This window comes from Apodemus sylvaticus, chromosome 2, assembly GCF_947179515.1.
Source record: "Apodemus sylvaticus chromosome 2, mApoSyl1.1, whole genome shotgun sequence".
NCBI lineage: Eukaryota > Metazoa > Chordata > Mammalia > Rodentia > Muridae > Apodemus > Apodemus sylvaticus.
This window is the reverse complement of record NC_067473.1, coordinates 61,887,997-61,895,074: the sequence shown is the minus strand read 5'-3', so window position 1 is coordinate 61,895,074 and position 7,078 is coordinate 61,887,997.

The window sequence follows — 7,078 nt, the reverse complement described above, 5'->3', positions numbered from 1 at the left end:
AGCTGTATGATCCCACGGACTAAGAGTAACCAACTTATCAGGGCAGTGGCTGTTTTCTCCCTTCTTGTTTGTTTTTCAGGACTATGGATTAAACCTAAGGTCTCACACATGTCAGGCAGGTGTTCTACCTCTGAGCTGTAGCCCCAGTTCCTCTCCACACCCATTTGAAGATTTGCTATGTCCACAAATGCTGAACTCCTGTGTTGGCAACTCTACCTCATCCCTGAAGCCCAGAGTATTCCTCTGCTGAGACACTGAAGACCTGGGCTTGTTGGTACTCCCCTGTTCTAAGGCTAGTTTGTACACTCAGACATGTTGTGTTAGATTATGTGGAAGAGTCAATAGTTGGCATTTATGTTCTCTATGTATGTGTTGGAGATAAATTCTATAAAATGTTGACCTACATACATATCTTCTCTTAAAACAATATTTTTAAAGACTTATTTTAGGTCCGGAGAAATGGCTCAGCAGTTAAGAGCATTTACTTCTCCTGGAGAGGACCCAAGTTCTGTTCCAAGCAACCACATGTTTGCAGTTGTCCCTAACTTCAGTTCTAGGGAATCCAACAGCTCTCCTGCATGCACACACAAATACATATAAGATATATAAATATTTTAAGGGGTATATAGGCATGTATCAGTGTGTGGGTATGTGCATGTGAGTTGGCTGCCCTCAGAGGTTGCTAGACGCCCTAGAGTTAGACAATTGTGAACTACCCAACCTAGCTCCTGGAAACTGAACTCAGGTTCTCTGTAAGAACAGCAAGTACTCTGAACTGTTAAGTCATCTCTACTGCCCCATACCTTCATTTTTGAAAGCCAGGAATCTAGTTTTGTTCCCACATAGTTTCTAATGGGTTGTATCTAAAATGGCTATACAGTTTTTAACATAAAATATTCAAGTAATATATAATTAGATATTGATGTTTGTACTCTGAGAAAACATTTCACATATAATGTTAACATTTGAGGTTATTTCTTCCAAATAAATAAAATCCCCATTATTATGCTCATAAAGTTCTTGGTTGGTTGACCAAAAATGAATCATTTATACGATGTGTTGAATAATATCGTACTCATATTTTATTTCCAGATAGTATCAGTTTTATAGCATTAATAGTTATGGCTATGGATTAAATCATATTTCTATCTTAATTGCCTAATACCATTGCTGATGTATTCATATGTATTAAGGCCTAAGATAAGCTCTGCCAATTTTTACTATTTTCAGTTTTTGTTTGGATTATTTTTTCTCCATTCATAAAGTCTTTGGCATAAACACAAAACACAGACTACTTCAAAGCAGAAAAATGGTAACTTTTTTATCATTTAGGAGACTTTGTATATAAAGATTCCAAGAACCTATTACAAATCAATTGGTATAGGTGGGTACGAACAGAGTTCCTTTTATTCAAACTAAATTAATAAGTTGATATGTGTAAATACCCATGGGAATGTATATTGATTTTAATGATTGATTTTAATAATTGATTTTAATAAATGATTTAATGATTTTATAATTTTTATAAATAATATATTTATAATGATTTTTTATAATGAATGATTTTAATAATTGATTTTAATAAATGATTTTTTCCTATTTGGGGCTTTTTAAAAGAAGAAATCCATTACTTATGATTGACATGGAAATGAATGGTAAATTTATATACTGTCTGTGATGGCTAATCTTGGTTAACCTTTGACATACTTGAGAAGAGAGAATCTGAAATGACAAATTGCCTCCGTGAGATGGGTCCATAGGCAGGTTTGTGGGACATTTTCTTGATGGTTAATTGATATAGGAGGACCCAGCACACTGTTGGAGTTATCCCTAGGGGGCTTGGACTCTGTAAGAAAGATAAGTGAAAATGGATTGAAAGGGAGCCAATAAGCAGTGTTCCTCCATGTTTGCTGCTTTAGTTTCTGCCCGGAATTTTCTCAATGATGGACTGTAAACTAGAAGTGCAAACCAAATGAACTCTTTGCTCCTGAAGTTGCTTTAGACATGATGTTCACCACAGCAGCAGAAATCAAACTAGAATACTATCTAGTACTCTCCTCAAATCAGGAACTGGGACTTTTCCTTCTTACAGCCTGCTATATTTATTGTATCCCCCACCCCAATTTTATTTGATAAACTAAACAATTATCTTTCATTTTCTATTATAATGATGTGGTGACTTAAATGAGGATGGTTCCCATAGCATCACAGATTGGAATATTTGAATATTTAGACAGTTGATGGACTGTCTAAGAAGGATTAAGAGGTGTGGTCTTGTTGGAGGAAGTGCCAGTGGGAATGGTCTTTGAGGCTTTGAAAGCCAGAGTCAGGTCCAGTCTCAGGCTTTCTCTGCCTCCTGCCTACAGATTAGGATGTGAGCTCTCAACTCATGCTCCAGGGTCACGCTTGCCTGCCTGCTATAATACTCCCTGCCATGATGGGCATGGACTTACCCTCTGGCACTGTAAGCAAGCCCCCAGTAAAATGCTTTCCTTTATAAGTTTCCTTGATCGTGGTGTCTTTTCACTGCAATAGAGCAGTAACTAAGACAAATGATAATTTCTCTTTTCTTCCTTGGCTTTTTGAGTCATGGCCTCATGTGTTTCAGGCTGGCCTTGAACTCTTGATTCTCCCCTCTCAGTCTCCCAAGTATTAGGATTATAGATACGTAAGAGGAAAAACACCTTTAGAAATTGAGAAGAACTTTATATTTTATTTAGAACCTAAACATTTAAAAACAATAGCTATGAGAAAGTCATAAATTTGAAGTGAATAAATCTGGAAATTGCCTTAACCAAATTATCCCAGGTAGCATCCAAGCAAAGAGATATGCCAGTATCATGTGTGTCTTGAGATGGTGTCCTGATGTGACACTTACAGACTCATAACTACTTCTTTAGCATTCTTGCCAAAAATAACCGGAGATCTCAGGTAATCCTTTGTGTAATTTTCCAAAACCTATTTCTCTAACACCTACTGGCTATCTGCCCCTCATATTGTATTCAATTCTGGCACTGATTACCTGGAATCAAAGAGACCTCAGATAACCTTTTGTATAATTTTCCCATACCTCATCTCTGACACCTACTAGTTGTCACAATGATACTCCATCCCGGCACTATCTGGAATCACACAGACTTGTAGGTTAAAGGACTTGGCTCCTCAAGATTACCCATTCTTTAAAGAAAGCATGAGTCACTGGTCTAACTTCCTCCATCCATTTCATCTCTATTGGGCTCTATTTTCACATCTTTAAGTTTTTCATTCTCTTCTGTGCTAACCATAGATCCCTGAAACAACAGGGAATATTCCATAAAGTTCTTTACATCAAAGTACCCAGAGTAACAATGATCTTCGCAGGACAGGCCACCCCAAGATGAGATGAGATCACACTCATCTGGGGGAACTGACCTGGTGGTGAAGCTGCACCTAGAGCTAGATGGCTTGCCTCAAGTGATGACAATATAATGACTCCTCCAGAATCCTGCAGAACCAGAGCTGAATCAGAACAATCAGCTCACCAGGGTAACCTACTCGGTCATCTAGGCAAACTCCAGTCCCTATTCTTTTTCATTTTTACGAAATTGCAATGGGCCCATCAAACCCTTGAAGATGAGCTTGGAGACCACTGATCCCTTTATCTGTTCCTCCCACTTCAGCCCCTTGTTTCTCTACCTTTTAAGACTATTTATTTCTAGTCCATGAGGTGTTAGGACTCTAGAGATTTCTATCCTGTAATTCCGGCAACAACTTCTGATATCACCTGCAATTCTTGACACATTTCTGCCTCCTAATCACAAACTTTGGGGCTACCCCAACCTACCTTCCATTAGATTTAACAATTCTTCGCAGTGACTCATCAGCTTTGGGAAAGCTCTATACTTATAATTTCAGTCTTATTACTAAAGCCACAATGGCCAGATGGAAGATATCCATGGAGCAAGAAGTAGAGACAAAGGGTAACCAGCTTTTTAAGTCTTTGTGTGTGCCACCCTCTGAGCCCACATATAGTCCACCCACCCAGAGCCTCACTAGTCAATGCTTTTACATTGTAATAGGCATAACTGATGCATTTTAACCATTGAGGATTACCTTCAGTCTCCATTTCTTAGAGGCTGGGAGCTAGGACTCTATAATCACATAACAGGTTTTGTCTGTGTTTTTACCCGGTCCTGATCCTGGAGCTAGCTGAGTCTAACAGTAACCTCATTAGTATCATAGAAACATTGCCAGCACTCAGGATATTCCACATATTCCAAGAGCTCAACTCCAGGAACTCTGGGCTAAGATAAAGATACTTTTTAATATATCACACTATCAAATTATAAAACATTCATAAAATAAGTCGCCGGTGTTCTTCAAAGTTCTTAAAGGCATGAGAGAGAAAAACTCCATGCTGTCCCAGATTGCAAAAGAACTAGGAAGATAGGATTAAAGTCAATGTTAGGACCTTGGACTGGATTCTGGACCAAACTAAGGGTATTCTTGGGATGACTGGTATGATGAGCAGTTTGTATTGTTCACTTGATATGCTTTAGAGTCACCGGGGAAGGAACTCAGAGAGAATTGCCCAGACCAAATTGGCCTATGGGACTGTCTGTCTTGATTATGATAATTGATGTGGATAGGCCCATCCCACTCCCTAAGAGTGGTTTTGGAGTAGTGTAAATATAGAGAGCCGCCCAAGTACTAACAGATGGACACGTGTTTATTTCTTCTCTTGGCTATGGATGTAATGTGAACGACTGGTGACCCACACATATAGCTGTTTTCTGACTTCCACACATGGGCCATGCTTGTGCACCACTTCCATACATGAATGTGTGTGTGTGTGTATGTGTGTGGACACACACACACACACACACACACACACGCACACACACAGAGACACCCAAACCTCCTGCCTTGACTTCCCCTCAACAAAGGACTATTTGATGATCTGTGTTCTAAGCTTTCTTTCCCAACATTCTGAGCTTCTCTACCATTTCTCTGAAGTTGCCCTACCTCTGCCCCCACCCCTGCCATACCCTTCGCCATGCAGCTGATTATCCTGGTTTATGTTCTGTGGCTGCTGTCCACGTCTTGCTCACTGTTCAATGCTTTCTCTCTTAGCTCTCTCTCATCTGGACAGCTGGGGATTTTGTCTGTCTGCCTTGCAGGGTGCCTGTCATTAAAATCGCCCTCCAGCCTCCTTTATTGTCATTCTTAAATTCTTTCACTAGCAAGACTAAGGGCCCCAAACTCTCACTGGAAATGTCAAGTTTAGCTGGAGGGGATTTTGATTTAAATTGTATGATTCTCCCTAATCAGCATATTTGTGGGCAAAGCATCTGGTGTGGAGTGACAGGCTGTGTTAGCTGACTTCAGACCACTATGATCTTTCTATTATTGTACATATCTGCCTCTTCACACTGAAGTAGAAAGACACACTGAAACAGTTAGACAATGACCATTTATTTTCATTTTTCTAGAAACACTATAATAACTGATTTTATCAACATAAGGCATTTTAGTGACATCTGCCAAAAGTACTGTCATAAAATCCATTTTAGGGTCAATAAAATTATAAACAAAAACATGGGCAAAATTAGATGTTTCAATAATGCCTGTGATGAGAATGGTATTTTCTCACATGTGAAGCACTTATATGGATTTCAGCATGAACAGCTGTTCATGGAGCTGCTAAGCAATGGAAAAGAGCCATTGCCCAACGTTGGTTACCAATGTAAAATCTCTGGTCTAGAGTGAGATGTAGTGGGTTTTTAATTGTGGTGCTGGGGTAAAGAACCTAGGTCCTTATGCTTGCTATGCAAATATTTTTCCTTATTCCCCCCCCCCCTCTTTCTCTCTCTCCCTCTCTTTCTGTGTGTGTGTGTGTATCTATGTATGCATATACATTCATGTAGAGAGGTAGTGCAGGAGCACGGCACACGTGTAGAGGTCAGAGAACAACTTCCTGTGTGGGTCACCAGTCACCTTCCATCTTTTATTTGAGACCGGATCTCTTCTTCACTTGTGATTTCCCCACATAAGCCAGATCAACTGGCCTGAGAGTTTTCTAACTGACTTTATACTGTCATCACCTCTGTCTACCTTGTTTATTTGTTTCACTACTGGGGACTGAGCTGAAGGCTGTGTGCTCTACCACTGGGCTGTACCTATAGCTCTCTTTTTCTTTTGAAGCACAGGAGTCTCATTAAGTTGGCCAAGTTGACCTTGAACTCACTATGTAGTCCAGGCAATCCTTAAACTTGACATCTCCCTGTAATGTATGATTCTGCTTACAGGGCCCTGCTCCTCTCCACATCCCCAGATTCTACATTGAGAGGCCTAGGAGGGGCGGCAGAGTATGACTATAGTGTCACCAGCTCCCCACAGATGTACCTGCAGGTCACACGCCTCCCTCTTATCTATCCCTCCTATAAAGATGGACATGCTTAAGAATGTAGTTAGTTACAGGTGCTGGCTTGGGAGGAAGGAGTCAACATGGGATGAAATATACAAGGAACACAGGAAGAAAGCTGGAAAGGGCTTGGAGAAGGAGAAGCTGGAGAGCTGTGGGAAGGAGAGGCAAGGGCTATGCATCATCCCCATAGCAAAGTTGGCCCTGAGTAACAGAGAAAGACATTTGAGTGGCCTCATTCCAGAAGGCCCCGTGGAGCTGTCTGGAGATGCCCTAAGGCAAAGCCTGCAGATGAAGAGGTCTACTTCCTTCTAATTGCACCTGTCATACTCAGACATGGGAGGAGCATCATCGGAGGGAGATGTGGCCTTGGGTAGTACTTCAGTGGGCATCAATCTACAGCTGGGCCCTGAGCCAATCAATACAACTCCCTGCAGTAGCAGGGGTAGGGTACATCAATAGGGCACTACAGAGAATGTGCAGGACACTAAACATATGAGGACCACTCTGTCAACACAGGGACTTTAGAACCTCCCACAAGTGATTTTCCTTTCTCCCTCTTGTGTTCCACAGAGGAAACCAACGCTTCTCTGGCTGCATGATCTTCTCCATTTCACCAGTTCCTTGTTTCCCCCAAGTAACATCTTAGGTTTGCACACTGTATGACTTCGTATA